Raw genomic sequence first — 16,040 nt, 5'->3', positions numbered from 1 at the left:
TCACAGATCTGGAGAAGACAATAATCAACTTTATATGGAAAAACAAAAAGCCCAGGATAGCCAAAACAATCTTATACAATAAAGGATAGTCTGGAGGCATTACCATCCCTGACTTCAAACTGTATTACAGAGCTACAGTATTGAAAACAGCTTGGTATTGGCATAAAAACAGAGAAGTCAACCAATGGAATCGAATAGAAGACCCTGACTTTAGCCCACAAACCTATGAACACCTGATTTTCGATAAAGGAGCTAAAAGTATACAATGGAAAAAAGAGAGCATCTTCAACAAATTGTGCTGGCAAAACTAGATGTCAATCTGTAGAAGAATGAAATTAGATCCATATCTATCACCATGCACAAAACTCAAGTCCAAATGGATTAATGAGCTCAATATCAGTCCGAACACACTGAACCTGATAGAAGAGAAAGTGGGAAGTACTCTACAACACATGGGCACAGGAGACCACTTCCTACGTATAACCCCAGCAGCACAGACACTAAGGGCATCATTGAACAAATGGGACCTCCTGAGACTGAGAAGCTTCTGTAAAGCAAAGGACACTGTCACTAGGACAAAAAGGCAACCCACTGTCTGTAACTTTAAAGTAAAGGATCTGACACCCTCTTATAACCTTCATGGTCACCTGCATGTACATCGTGCATATACACGCAGGGGAACACAAATAAACACAAATAAAAATTAATTATATAAAAAGAAAAAGCATTTGTTTCTTGTAGTTCTTCAAACTGGAAAGTCTATAATCAAGTTGCTGTCAAGACCTATGACTGGTACGGTGCCATGCTCTCCTGAGGGCAGAACTTCGTGTCCTCGCATGGCAAAAAGTACCAAGATGGCAAGAAAACACCACCCCCTCATCAAGCCAGTTCCTACCCCAATTACCCCACAACATTTAAATATTTCTGTAGCACTGTTGCATTTGGAGTTAAATCTCAACATGAATGCTGGACAGTATGCGCTAATTTAAATCCAAGTATTCTCTTCACCCCTTCCCATGTATGTTCTCATATGCACAGTATGTGTGCTCCAATTCAGTAGCCCTAGAGCCTTACCCATTGCAGATATCAACTTCAAATCTAATCCAAACCTCAATTAAATAACAACTGGATCTTTTAGAGTGCTCATCGAGACTCCAGATGGCCATTTTTTCTAATTACTACCTCATTTGCATGTGTATTTTCTTCTTACTATATATAGGAGTAATGAAAGCATCGTCACATTCTTCTCTTTGGCCACTGGACATAGCCAAGATCTTGGCGAGCCTATGATCTCATCTCACGACCCCCTTTCCTCTCTTAGGGACACATGGCCCAAGACTACTACATATCCTAGCAATTCTAATTTTATGTCATGAGATTTTAACAGTTCTATTTTGTCAAAATCTTCTATTTTCAATATCTGCCTGTACAAAGCTTTTTAAGTCTCTTCCCACCTACCCCCTCTGTGTATTCCCACTCTCATCTCTGTCTGTTTGTAGAGGAGGGGAGTTAGGGGTTCTCTCTGCACACATGGTAGCCAGAGGTTGAAGTTGGATGTCTTCCTTCATCTCCCTCCATCTTTCCACTGTATTTTTTGAGTTAGGGTCTTTCATTAAACCTAGGATCAACCATTTTGAATAAACTAGATGCCAACGAATCCTCACAACCCATCCCCCTTCCACCCAGCACTGGGACTCAGATGTATGCTGCCAATGTTTGATTGACTTTCACATGGGCTCACGGGATCAGAACATGGGGCCTCATGCTTCTGAGGCAATCACTTTACCCAAGCGCCATTTCCCCAGCCTGTTTCATTATATTTCTAAAGTGTATAAAAGATATCCTATACTCACGCATTTCACCTAAATTGCTATTGGATACAAAACTTGATACTTAAGCATGTTAGAAGTAAACCTAAATTAAAAGTCAATAGGCTCTGAGGCAAGGTAGACCATAGATACTACAATATTTTTTACATCAAAAAAGCTTTCTGGGATTTTTGTTTTGTTTTTCTGGGTTGCCTCAAATGGTGAGTATGGTCAAAAGAAAATTCAGAAAATGAAGCTTTGAATTTTTCTAAACATGGCTGAAAAGCAAAAAATATCTCATGGCTCAGATTGTGAATATAGCGTATATGAACCATAGACATGAAATGAAATCTTATTTATAAAAATAAAACTCACTCTTAACATTATGTGTGTGTGTGCCTTGTTCTAACAACATCCCTATAATAAAATAAATTATCAACAATTTTCACCTCACTGTAAGGGGGATACTGTCACTCAGCAAAGTTGTTTGGCTAGCACCACAGCCTAAAAAGTACATTATTAGTACAATTTGAATTGTTTCTCAAATTTAAAAGTGATGCAATCACATTTCTTGAAGGACTAAAAGTGCCAAGCTATGACTGATTTAGATAATCCCCAATTACTCTGTGGAGTTTCTATGACAGTAATGTTGTTTCATTCACAATCTCTTTAATAATGTTGAAGATGTGGGCTGGAGAGATGGTTTGGCCATTAAAGACTAGGCTCACAACCCAAAATAATACTGAAGATAATTAATGTGGCAAGAAAAAAAGATTAATTTTGCTCTAGAACAGTTTAAATTAAATATAATTACTTATGGAATAATTATTGTTCTGTGTAGTTCAATTAAAAATCTCTAGACACTTATCTTTCTTTATTCTTGCCTAAGGTATATATTAAGATATCAAGAGCCTTTGTGAACTGATGGAACATATTTCACTTTTGTTTATTGGTTATTCTTCTGTCTTAATCTTGTTATTTCCATCACGATTTTTATCCCAGAGAGATGGGTGCTAGTCTCCTAGTAGAACTTAGGTTTTAGAGTCAAGACTTGTGGCTGGCACGCATGTCATCTTTCCTCTCTGGTCATGCCTATTTTCCAAGAGAGGTGGGGAAAGGCCGAGAAACGGAAACACTTGTTTCTGAGCATTGGGGGGTAAGGGACAATCATTGTGACCCTTACTTTCAAGGCCTTAGTCTTGTCACTTCCTACTCACAAGTCTGCCCCTTGCTGACTTCCAGTCTTAGCATGCCCTGAGGGCTCTCCTCTTATCAGATGAACTGTTTTCCTGACTCATCTCTTCTTACCCCCAGGCTGACAGCCTGCATTGGCATCCCTTCCTAAACTCGACAATCATTAGAAACCTACCATTTGTTAGGCTTCCTGCATGAGTCTGCATAGACAATACCCTTTCTTCAACCCACTTACTGTTGGAAGGAGCTAAAGACTTTAAAGCAGTGAGGACACAGCTGTGTGATGATGCTACACAGTCCAGAACCCTCCTGAGTGTTGGCTATGTATAGCAGATGATTTAAATGGGGATAGAGGTTATTTTAATTTTAACTAAAAATGATATTTATCCCAGGAATTGTATTATAAGTTGTTTCTAAGTCAAAACCTCATGTATTTCTGGCCTAACTCTATTCAAGATGGCTAACCATCCTCCTGAAGGGCAGCAAATATGGCCATATATTGAAAACTTATGTCATTTTCATATAGGCTATTCTACCTAATACCATGGATTTCCATAAAATCTTACATGACATTAATTGTAAGATCATGTTATAACTGTGTATGGACAAGGAAGGGACAGGCAAGGTTGGTAGCTCCTTGGGGTGTTCTTCCGATTTTAATCACAAATTCTGGCCTGTGAAGGGTGTTCAAAGCATGTTTATTAAGTAAATCATTAAATGAATAATGCAGCCAGTTGTTTGGAAATGGAATTGTATTTTTCCATTTTACTGCAAATAGAGAATTAGTGCCTTAGTCTGGTCTTATAAATGGCTCTTTAAATAGTAAAATACTGAAATGGAAGTCCAAGAGCCATTTTCCATGTAAATACTAAAGAATATGTAACAATAATTACATAAACATCTTTCAAAATGCCACTATAGGATATCAACATCGTCTCCCTTAGAAACAGAATGTTGACTTTATAACTTCCTGTGTTTGGCTGTAGTGAGGACTCAAAGCCTGGAAAGACTGCTGTGTTGGTCTGGTTTCTGCACTGAGACAGTATCTGAAGCAAGTATCTTACAAGGAAGAAAGCAGTTTTGTCTCATGGTTTAAAAGTTTTCAGTCTGTGACAGATTGGCCCTATTGGTTGTTGCTGTTTGTTGTTTGTTTTTTTTTTCCATTTTTAAGTCTTAATTTGCGAATATGTTTTAAAAAAGATAATCCATCCACTCAATGGAAGGAGTAGCTGTGTTTAGGGATCCATCAGTGCAGTGGTTATTCTTGGTGGTTAACTTGCCTGGATCTGGAATGAACTACAATCCAGAAATGGAGGGCACAGCTGTGATATGAATCTTAAGGCAAGAAGACAACATACCTGTGATCTGGATCTTGAGGTAGGGTAACATAGGCTTCTGATCCGGATCGTGAGATAGGATGACACATGCCTTTAATCCAGATCATGTTAGCTTTGTGTAGGGCCTGGTAAAGGAGAAAGCTCTTCAACAGGTCCAGGATACTGTGCAGTCTGGCCTATCACTTGGAACATGTGATCCAGCAGGCTCATTTGAGTGTCAGTGTCAGACAGGGATGCTGTTTGGAGCCTTTGGCAAGCCCCTATAGGTGAATCACAGTAGGGATCTTTGGGATTTTGGAGCAAGCCTCTACCATCATCTGTAGATTTTTCTCCCTTTGAAAGGGACATACGTGGATCCAATCTACATGGGAAATAGAAAAAGACAAGATCTCCTGAGGAAATTGGGAGCATGGGGACCATGGGAGAGGGTTGAAGGGGAGGAGAAGAAGGGAGGGAAGCAGAGAAAAATACATAGCTCAATAAAAACCATAAAAAGTAATTTAAAAGAAAGACTGCTCTTGGCCTTCTGTTGGACCTTAGTAGAAACTGAACATTTGACAATGGACCACCAAATTACCCTGTAACATCATGAGCTTATTGTTATCAAACCTATCACATCATAAAACAGGCCATGTATAGCAGCAATCCATTATCAAATGGAGGTGATATATAAGGAGTCAATCCCACGCAGGTCCTGAAGACATAGACAGGCTACATGAAGAAGTTTCCCAGATGCCTATAGTTTCTCCTCATGTTACAATGCTGTCTACTGCCAAGCATGCGCCTATATCCATCTAGGGGTTCCCATTGATCAGTTGACTGAGGAAGAGAAGGCCTGGGGCAGGGTTCTCCAGAAGGGAGTATACACTTTCATTCAGTGTTCACTCTATGGTACTCTTTCTCCCAAAGCCAGATCTAGGAATCGAGGCGTGGAAAGGGGAAGAATTCCACTCAATATTACCCCTTGTAGTCCACTAGGAAAGTTTTGGTTCCTGTTTCTGCAACTCTTAAATTTTGGTTCCAGAGAGGGGAGTGCTTCTGCATTACATTCAATTGGAAGCTCAGACTTCCCTCTGGTCACTTCAGACTTCTGATGCCCTTAAGCCATCAGGCTAAGAAAGAATAACAGTGTTAGGAGGGGTGATAGATCCAGATTACCAAGAGAAGATTGGGTTGCCTCTTCAGTGGAAATAAAAAGAATTATGTCCGGAGTACAGGAAATCCTTTAGGACAACTTTTGGTGCTACCATGACCTGTGATTAAACTAATTAAGCTAATGGGAAGCTACAGCAGCCTAATCCAGACAGATAACAAAGGGCACAGATTCATTAGGAATGAAAGTATGGGTCACTCCTCCAGGAAAAGAGGCAAGACTTGCTGAAATACTTGCAGAGGATAGAGGGAATACAGAATGGGTAGTAGAGGAAGGTAGTTATAAACACCATCTAAGGTCACATGACCAGTTGATATTGAGGCTGGAAGACACAGGCCTTTAACCCAGATCTTGAGGAGGGATAGCACACCTTTAATTTGGACCACACTTTCTGCTGGAAGCTTATATAAAGACAATTGGAAAAAGACGGATTATTGGTTCTTTACCTGCTTACTCTTCCCTTGCCAGTATAGCCATTCCTTCACTGGTCTTGGAGCCTGCTTCTTTGAGACGCCAGCGTATAAAGAAGACCAGCTGAGACATGCAGCTTTGTGGGACTGGTCAACTACTAGAACCTTGGACTTCCCCTTCACAGCCAGCTTTTTTTCAGACTGAAGTCTGTAAGTCATTCCAATAAATCCATTCCATAAGTTCTATGACCCTAGGGAAGCCTGACCAGCAAATCAGTGATGCTGGAAAGAACCCTGTGTTTTCCACCTCGACTTACACACCCAGTTGTGGGCACAAGACTTTTAGTCGGTCACTTCTTCAGGCTTAAACCATAGATAGATCTCTTTCTAACCACTTTTCAGCCAATCACTGCCATGAATGATATTCCTTCCAACATAAATGCAGAAATTTCCTTGAATTGTACCTGGTTTAGATCAGCTGGAAAGGTCTCTCCCAGCATCACTTTCCTGTCTTCAAAGACACTGAGTTCTCCCAGACCATGGCCACCACAGGCCCCGAGTTCATGTCATTCGCCAGCCCGTGGAAGAAAGATTGGTCATGCAGGTCAATGTAGTGCCTTCTGGGTGTTCTTCAGAAGTCTAAAGGAGCTTCATGGCCAGTAGGCTAGCCTCTTCTGTATGAAGCACTTGATGAGCTTGCCCACCAGTCTGTGCTTCGTGCAATCTGGCTTGATGGCCATGAAGGTGCCCTCGAGGTTGGCTGTGGTCAAAAGGCTGATGAACTGGCCAGTGTTGGTGGGTGCAAAGAACAGCCCTGGTGGTTTTTGACCCATGATCAGACAGTACATCATAGCATGAGCGTGGGTCAGAAGAAACAGCTCATCTCAGAGACACTGGGGGTGAGGGATGAAGGCAGAAGGGAAAGGCTGTAGCCCCCAGATACCCTTCAAGGACACTCACCCGGTAACTTCTTTCCGCTGAGCCACACCACTTAAAAGTGGTTCCATCCCTTTCACCATCACTACAGCCCGACAGCTCAGCTCATGTGTGGGCTCTGGGTGGTGATTTTCCAAGTTATAGCATCTGCTTAGGACACCTGGATATGGAAGAGAAACCAAGAGAGGGAAAGTCTCTTCTTTCATTTTATCCCCTCCTCCTTCATACATCCCAATCTCTGCTTAGGGCAAAGGCCACTCTCTTCTGTCTTGCTTGTGTGCATTTATTCATACAAACAAAAATTCTACTCCAAAATTCTAATCTAGTACTCAACAAAAAGTGGAAGGAAATATTACCTGTATTTCAATTCAGCAATGTGTTTGCCATCCCTATTTGTAGATAAAAATACTGAGATAGAGAACTTGCGACTGGTGACCGTAATTTGCCCATGGTTACCCAGATCCTGTTCTTTTGAGTCACACATTTTCTTTTGTTCCTTTCTGGTTTTCCTGGGGCCCTCTATGCATGTCCCTCTTAGGGTCCTCCTTTTTACCTAGCTTCTCTGGGGTAGTTGATTGTAGCCTGGTTATCCTTTGCTTTGCATCTAATATTACTTATGAGTGAGTATATACCATATTTGTCTTTCTGGGTCTGGGTTACCTCCCTCAGTATGGCTTTTTTTTAGTTTCATGCATTTGCCTACAAATTTTAAGATGTCATTATTTTTTGCTGGTGAATACTATTCTATTATGTAAATGTACCACATTTCTTTATCTGTTCTTCAGTTGAGAGGCATTTAGGCTTGTCCAGGTTCTGGTTATTATGAATGTTGCTATTAACACAGTTGAGCAAATGTCCTTGTGGTATGATTGTGTGTCCTTTGGGTATATGCCCAAGAGTGGTATTGTTGGATCTTGAGGTAGATTGATTCCCAAGTTTCTGTGAAGCTGATATACTGATTTCCAAAGTGGCTGTACAAATTTGCACTCCCACCAACTATAGATGACAATTCACCATTTTAAATTCTGTTTTGCTCTCTAGGTTCCCTTCGCAGATTGTTCTAACTTTTCTTTTCTCTTTCTTCTTGTCCCTTTGACATACCTTTCATCTTTCAAGCTTCCATGGTAGTATCAACGGAGAATTTAACCAGAAACATTGTAAGAAATGCCATTTATAGAGGTAGAGAATGGAGAAGAGATACTTCACAGTATTCCTATGGGGAGAAGAAAACATGATTACTTTCTATGAACGGTGTCTGTAGGCAGGGAGCAGACTATTCCATCCCTGTAGCACTAACCTTCACTCTAGATGGAGCAGTTGAAGATGGGGCAGGTTAGCCCACCCTTCTAGCACTGCCCTTCACTCTAGATGGAGCAGTTGGAGATGAGGCAGGTTAGCCCATCCTTCTAGCACTGCCCTTCACTCTAGATGGAGCAGTTGAAGAAGGGGCAGGTTAGCCCATCCTTCTAGCACTAACCTTCACTCTAGCTGGAGCAGTTGAGGATGGGGCAGGTTAGCCCACCCTTCTAGCATTGCCCTTCACTCTAGTCAGAGCGGTTGAAGGTGGGGCAGGTTAGCCCATGCTTCTAGCACTGCCCTTCACTCTAGTTGGAGCAGTTGAGGATGGGGCAGGTTAGCCCACCCTTCTAGCATTGCCCTTCACTCTAGTCAGAGCGGTTGAAGGTGGGGCAGGTTAGCCCATGCTTCTAGCACTCCCCTTTACTCTAGTAGGAGCAGTTGAGGACTACTGCCGACCAAGTGGTTATTATTTAAGAGTTTAAAAAAGCATCATACGGCTGGAACACTGAATTGTATGAACTAGTGCTGAAGGATGAATTAGAGGTATTTATGACAGACAAGAAGTTCAAGAGGGCACAGTGACAGTAAAGAAAGAGTGAGAAGCTGAGGAGTGATACTGGCTTTATGTTCCCCACCCATTTGTTTGAAAAGAAGTCTAAAAGGAGATAGGTTTAGACCAACCTAAGTAGTAACTTCCTTTTAATTGTATTTATTGTTACTTATTATTATTATTGTTAGTGTGTGTTTGTGTGTGTGTGTGTGTATATGTGTGTGTGTGTGTGTGTGTGTAATGTATATTATGATGGCATACATGCCATGGCCCATGTATGGAAGTCAGAGGACACTTTTGATAATGAAGTTTATCCTCCCGATGTGTGTTTGGGATCAAACTTGTGTCATCAGCTTTTCACCCACTGTGCCCCTCACTGGCCATCTCGGGAATAACTTTCTAAAGTCTGTAGTTCAGAGAAAACTTGTATCTTATAGTAGATTCTGTGACCTGAACTCGGTGACTTTTGTCCAATATGTTTATAGAAAGAACCTGGGATGTTAAAAAAAATAAAGAAATACAAAAGTCCCTTCCATCCCTAAGTTATAAATTGACCTGTCTCTATTTCAAGCATTTTTTCCACTCAATCAACAAGCATTCTGCACATTTTTCTTCAGAAAAACTCTAGTAACTTAGATATTTCCCCTCACCATTGATTAACTACTTCCCAGGGAAGCCAGTAGGCAGAGAGGCCGTTGCACACAGGAAGACAGTATCGAGAGGCACACACATGATTTTCAGCTTGAGCCGGGCTCCTTCCTATCTTCTCACTGTCTCTGGAGCTACTCTCTGCTCTCAATTCCAAATACCTGGGTTCCTTTAACTGGACCCTGTATCCAGTTTCTGATTTCACTATGTTGCCTGATCTAAATGGAGGAAGCCAGAAGTTCCAGAGAAGTCTGCATTTGAGTTCAGAATGACAGTTGGAAGCTACCCGAGAGAAAGGTGGGGACCCCTGGCTAGAAGCCAGAGTAATGTCATGTTTGGGGATCCTCTTCGTGGCTGGAATGTAGAATCTCAACAAGAAAAGAGACAAAAGAGGCCCTGGCACACAGTGATGCTTGGTAAATTGGGGAACTTATGAGGGAGGCTGGGGAGAAGATGTAGCCGGGAATCTGCCTTCCTCCATCCTCCTTCGGAGTTATAAGATGTACAAGATCATGTGCACATCATATTCGATCTGCAGACGGGGAGGGTAGCAGTGTCTCGAGCACACATTTTCTACCTTTGCTTCCAAACAGTGCTATGACGACTAAAACTGGAATTCAGCAGGAGGGTGTCTGGACTCATCGAAGCTCTATGTCATACGTTTCTAGGCATCTGATATTAATATTCCATGTATTCTCCAGCAAGTAACGGAGAATGCATTTTACAGCAGATGAGAGTTGAAAGTCTTAAAGTCGCTAATCTGGAATACCTATTTGTGCCTCACATTCCCTTCCCTTGAGGGCGTTTTTCTGGTTTCCACCCAGACACCATTTATCAACTCTGTTTAAGCGACAATTTGCTTAATGTACCACTTCCTTTCATAAGCCTGCTCACCAGACTGGGCAGAGGTTTGTCATGCAGGACATTCCAGCACCTCAGACCAACTCTCTTTCCATGGTGCATTTTGTGCAAACTCTAGGTACGTTAGTCCTGCTCTCTTGGGGGAACACCTTGGAAGCTTATGGTTTCTTCTGTATGGACTGACTCTTAGCATCCCTTAGAAACAAAACCTCTCAAACATGTCCTGTTCTGGTTGCTTTCGTTTGTACCCTTCCCTTCCTCCTGTAATTTTTTTTTTCATTCATGAGTTCATCCTGGCCATTCCACCCAAACTGGCGTTGTTCAGCTTGCCATTGATCTCCAAAGTATTAAGCCAGTGGCCTACCTGGAAGCATTTGTGTACCTGTCTTCCAGAACAGCACATTTTTTTATTTGCCTCCTGCTTGCCTGGCTGTTCCTTCTCAGTTTCTGTTGCATGCGTCCCCTCAAACGCAGTGCTCAGAACCTGCATTATTTCTTCATTAAATTCACGTCTTTGGGATTCTGACAAATTTGTCTTTTTCCTCAACTGATGTGTATGCAGGAGTCAGCAAAGTGTTAGAGGCATAAAGTTCAATCAATATTTGTTTATTGATTGAATTAGAAAATGGATTAATGGAGTGGGTAGAGTGGGTATCTCTACTTAGGCCTCCATAACTTGACTCCTTCATAGCCCTCTGAATCTATCTCTACATTGGATCATTCTGGCTAATGAAATGTCCATGTCAGCAAACCTGTCTGTCTTTCTAAATACACATACCAGCAGTAGTATTATTACCCTAAGGTTTTCTGGCATCTTATTTAGAGAAATAATATCCAGCTCAATTGTACAATAGTAAGTAATAGAAAAGTCACCTCTGTTACAGAATAAAGCCTGCTTTTATGTTTCAACATATTAATATGTGTTATAAATAGAATGACTCTCCTTCTCTTCTGGAGATTTTTGGAAAAATTTAGATCAGACCAGGATAAGCTCTTTCTCTATGCAGTGCTTTGTCTGTGAATAAGGAACCCTTGCCCTCTTCCCTCCAGGAGAATTCAGAATTGTAAAGCTAGTAGCAAAAATGGGAAATGAGAGAAACAGGCTTTGAAAATTTCTTTGAGAAGGACAAAGAGAGCAAGAACGCTGTCAATCTCCTGCAGTCTTAACCAGCCCTGGTTTGTGATGCAGACAGAACATGCGCACTAAGTCCCATTTACCGAAAAGCAGCCTCTGCTGGAGGCTAGAAAGGATCCTGTGGTTTTGGGGTAGGTAGAGAGCCAGGGTGATATGTTGGGATTTTACACTATTCCTGGTTATGATTCAGCTTTGAGGTGTTCTAAGAATAGGAGTGGCACACTCTGATTTGTGTTGGGAATCCCTCCCCTGAGCACTGCATGGGAGACTGTGGGATGCAGAGGCAGGAGTCAGGAAGCCTGGAAAGGAAAAACTGCACTGCGTTGGCATCAAACACAGGTGAGAGCACTCACGAGAAGGAAGCATCAAGGCAGAGGGAGCGAACAGAACACGTGTATGAATGGCTTCGCAAGAGAAGAGGAGAGAAGGCAAGATTGCATGTGGAGCACGGGCAGGAAAGAAAGGAAGGGATTGGGATCCCCACTCACGTGTGTGGCAGGAATAGCTGCATAGGTGATAGGCTAGGGGTGCCATTTAGGAAGTTAGGGAAGTCTGAGAGAAAAAATATATTGGCAAGGAAAGTGGTGCATGAGGGAGCTTGGTAGGGAATGTTAGAATGTGAGACCTGGGAGACATCCAGGCAGGCAGCAGCTCTGGGAATAGAAGTAGATGAAAGGGGAAACTGACATTTTTTGAGCATCTGTTCTTATAGATATGATTCAAATGTTCTTTAATACACCCGCAAACCCTGTTTCATAGACAAAGACTAGGGGTGTTAAAATGGAATTAGTCTACATGTTAATAGTAAGAGTGTCCAGATGAGACTTGAATCCATTTTGCCTGGCTCTAGAATAGATCCTTGGTTCTCCCTGAGACTAGAAATTGTTCTCTGTTGCAGGGGGGCACTTGTTCATCTGGCTTCCCAGAACTGAAATGATTACACAGAAACTATATTATTTAAATCACTACTAAGCCCATTAGCTCCAGCTTCTTATCGGCTAACTCTTACATATAAATTTAACTCATCTCCATTAATCTGGCCATCACCACGAGGCCATGGCCTACCTGCAAAGTTTCAGCACGTCTGTCTCCTGTGGTGGCTTCATGGATTCTCCCTGACTTCACTCTTCTTTCTTCCAGCATTCAGTTTAATTTCCCCCGCCTACCTTTATTCCCTGCACAGGCCCAACACAGTTCCTTTAATAATCAATTGTATTCACAGCATACAGAGGAGAATCCCACATCACGTCCCCTTTTCTGTTTAAATAAAAAAGGAAGGTTTTAACTTTAACATAGTAAAATTTCATATAACAAAACAGGTATCAAACAAAATTATAGTTACATATTTATATCTACTTTATCTTTTATCAAATCTAAGGAAAGCTATAATTATAACTGTACATTCTTCAACTCCATCAAAAACTCCAGAGGGATGCAATATTACCTAAGTTCATCGCAAGCAACTTTCAGAACTCTAGAACTGACGCAGACATCTCACTGCCTGAACAGTCACTCAAAGTTTTTCTGTACTGTTGGGGCATCCATCTTTAGCTTACAGGCCCATAGTATCCAGCAGATTTTTTCATGAAGCAGTAAATTTCAAAGACATTTCTGCCTATATTGACAGTTTTTCACACTTTTTTTTTTTTTTGTATCCTGCAGAACATCTAGCAGACTCTTTCATGAAGCAGCAATCCTGAAAGATTGTCTCACCTTTAGGAAAGTTCAGCAGTCATCTCTCTGTGGGTCCTGCATGTCCAGTTTACATAGCTTACCATAAAGCATTCCAGGCAAGAGCAGTTTCTTGCCCAAATGGCTAACAAACTCCATAAGGAGTCTCATTAGCATTTCACTGGGCAAGGAATAACTATGCAAGAATTCAGCCAGCCATTTTTAGAACTGTGCACATTATCCACTTAACTCAGCAGACCTAAAACTATCTGTCTGGCTGATTCAGAACCAATTTTCCTCTGGATCTCACCACTGCAACCCCAATATTCTATTAAATATGTCAAATATGATCGTGGTGGATTGAACAACAGATTTCCTGTGGTATCTTAAAACAAGAATTTGAAATAGTTTTATATTAATAGAAATATTGTGAAATTAATATAGATAACTCTATACCTCACACTTTGGTTCTCCTGTGATTCACACACACACACACACAAAAAAAACTATGGTACTAAATAATCATAATTGGTTTGTTACTATTAAAAATTTCTAAACACTATTCAGGTTTTACAGAGTTCTCAGGAGGAAAGCTCTGTGAAGAAGGTACCTTTATCATGACTTATCAGATTAGCTGTGACCACAGGGCCTAGTAACACTGTTAATCTTGATAAGGTGGGTAGGAATTTTCTAAGGCTAGATTAGAGCTGGTGATAGGATTTTCCAGTTTTCTGTGTTGTGAAGACACCACCTCTTCATATGTAAATGTGAAGCATGTTTAAGTGTATTTCATTTCCTCCGTGTGTTTTGAGAGTGGTCACATTTTATAGATGTGAATCTAGGTTGGCATATTACCTCAAATAGCTCTGAAGAACTTAGAACCTCCCCAAGTCTTCCATTTCTGCCTCTTCTGATTCTGATGGAAATGGCTTTTGCAACCTCCATGATGGCTACTACGTGATGGTCACATTCAGTCAACTCCCCCAGGACCTGCGAGTGTCTTTCTGGCGACGGCGACCAACACACTGCTGCGCCAGCTGTACCTGTACGGCAGGTGCCAGACCTCAGCCAAGTGCGGGTGGGTGATTTGCTCCCGCCAGCATCCGCAGTTACACTGGTACCTGCATTTCTTTCTCTCACTTTATTCCATGCCTGTTGTTCACCTGCTTTGCTTTCATATTTTGAAAAATGTTGTGACATCTTTTGTGCACATTTTGTCGCTGAACATTTGGGGCTAAACCTCTTCAGAAAAAAAATGGATTTTGTAAATTCTGTCCATCTTCAACAGTTTTATTCAGTAACTTTATGTATTTTTATATAAATTACCCCTGAAAATACAAACATTTGATTTACTGTCATGACATTCAAGTGAAACACCATTTTTTAATCTGTAAATAATTAGTTGGATTTTTTTTTTGCATTCTTTTAAATCTGAAAAGCTTTCACAATCCCAGGAAGTTACATAGATAATCAACACTGAGTTTTCTTCTATTACTAAGATTTCATTATAAACATTATTTTTGCCATATCCTTAGGCAGTTATTCTGATAAAATCCATCGCTATCCTGACCCATTCTACAATTTTTTTTTCTAGTCAGTGTACGTCAGATTTGGGAGCCTCAGAGAAAAGGCACTAAAGCTTTATAACTCACACTCTATCGCCCTCTTGTGGCCAAATTAAGAACTTCGGCGCACTGAAGAAACAAGATATGCAGGCTTTTCTAGGAGATATTGCCAATTTCCATCCACGGGAACAACTTTCACACTGTTTTCCTTTTAAAAAAATCTTAAATTAGCGTACCCAAAGATCTATTGGTAATTTCTCTGCAATCTTGAAGGTACTTACATGTAAATTTAAATTAAATCTAGGTAATAGAAATAAAGAATAAATGTAGGCGGGACCCTATAATTTAGACGGTAAGTGGTTCCATTTGGTCCTGTTGACAGTTAATGTGAGACTCCTTTGTGACTGACAACTTTGGAAGAGGGAGTTGCCAAGGTCCAACTCATCCCTCCTGAAAGTATGACAGTGCTCCCCGGAGGTGACTGTTTTCAAGCTCTCAGACTCCAGCTAGTCCTGACTGAATGCAAATTCTTCCTGGAAGGTGCGGCAGATGGGGTTTTTGGAAATGGGAGATGTGATCTGTCAGCACTGTATTTAAGAAAGTAAAAGAAATCACACCACGAATTTCTTGTTGACAGAAAATGCCGAAAGGGAGCTAAACACTTTCTGATAATTGTATTCAAGGAGCCTGAACTAGAAATTTCCATTGAGAAGCCGGTATCTGAAAGAAGATGGACAAGGAGTCTCCCTCCACCTTTTGATTTAAATGAGGAATGCCATGGGCCACACTTCCTGCATAAGTGTATTCCAAAAATGTCCAACAAAATAGGCTGCTGCTCTCCCCACTGTGGAATCCAGGTTGAACATATCATTGACTCAATCGTCAGTGGCATATTAAATTAGTTAGGGGACACACATCAAGTAAGGATTTTGCACTGGATTGCTTGACTAGACTGGTAGCAGGCTGAATGACCAGTAACCTCCCAGGATGGCACCACTAGAAGATTGATATTGCTAATGGCTGGTATACAGTTTGGGCATTTTTATATGACTTCTGCATCTAAAGTATAGTGCAACAGAAATTATTATCACTAGTGTTCACAGTAATTTCATCATTCAGCCACCAAACATTTGTTTTGTCTATTGAGGACCATCATAGGGAACACAAAACAAACTCCATAGGAGTTCCTGGATTCAAATCCCATAGTGACCGATAACCAGCTGTGTCTCTCCTATCTCAATCTCCTAAGCACCCCATCTTTCTTCTCCACTACTCCTGCGGGAGTCCCCTCTTCTCACTTCTTATTTTCATTCCACTGGGTTGTTGGCTACATTGTCTCAGTGCCCTAAGTCTTCTCCATCAATGCTGGCTTACCCAGGTTAGCATTAATCCTGACTTTTGCATTAGAAACATCCTTTCAACAAGACGGTCTCACAATGTATTCCTTCTTGGGTGTGAAGTGTATATATTTAA

At 41.2% G+C, this 16,040-nt stretch overlaps 1 pseudogene; it reads right to left on the bottom strand.

Moving 5' to 3' along the window:
• Window positions 1-6,308: 6,308 nt before the first annotated feature.
• Window positions 6,309-6,735, bottom strand: LOC130884367 (nucleoside diphosphate kinase B-like; annotated as a pseudogene).
• Between the last annotated feature and the right edge of the window lie 9,305 nt (window positions 6,736-16,040).

The sequence above is a fragment of the Chionomys nivalis genome, chromosome 11, assembly GCF_950005125.1.
Source record: "Chionomys nivalis chromosome 11, mChiNiv1.1, whole genome shotgun sequence".
Classification (NCBI taxonomy): domain Eukaryota; kingdom Metazoa; phylum Chordata; class Mammalia; order Rodentia; family Cricetidae; genus Chionomys; species Chionomys nivalis.
The sequence above is the reverse complement of the archived record's forward strand: the minus strand, read 5'-3'. Positions and strand labels throughout refer to the sequence as shown.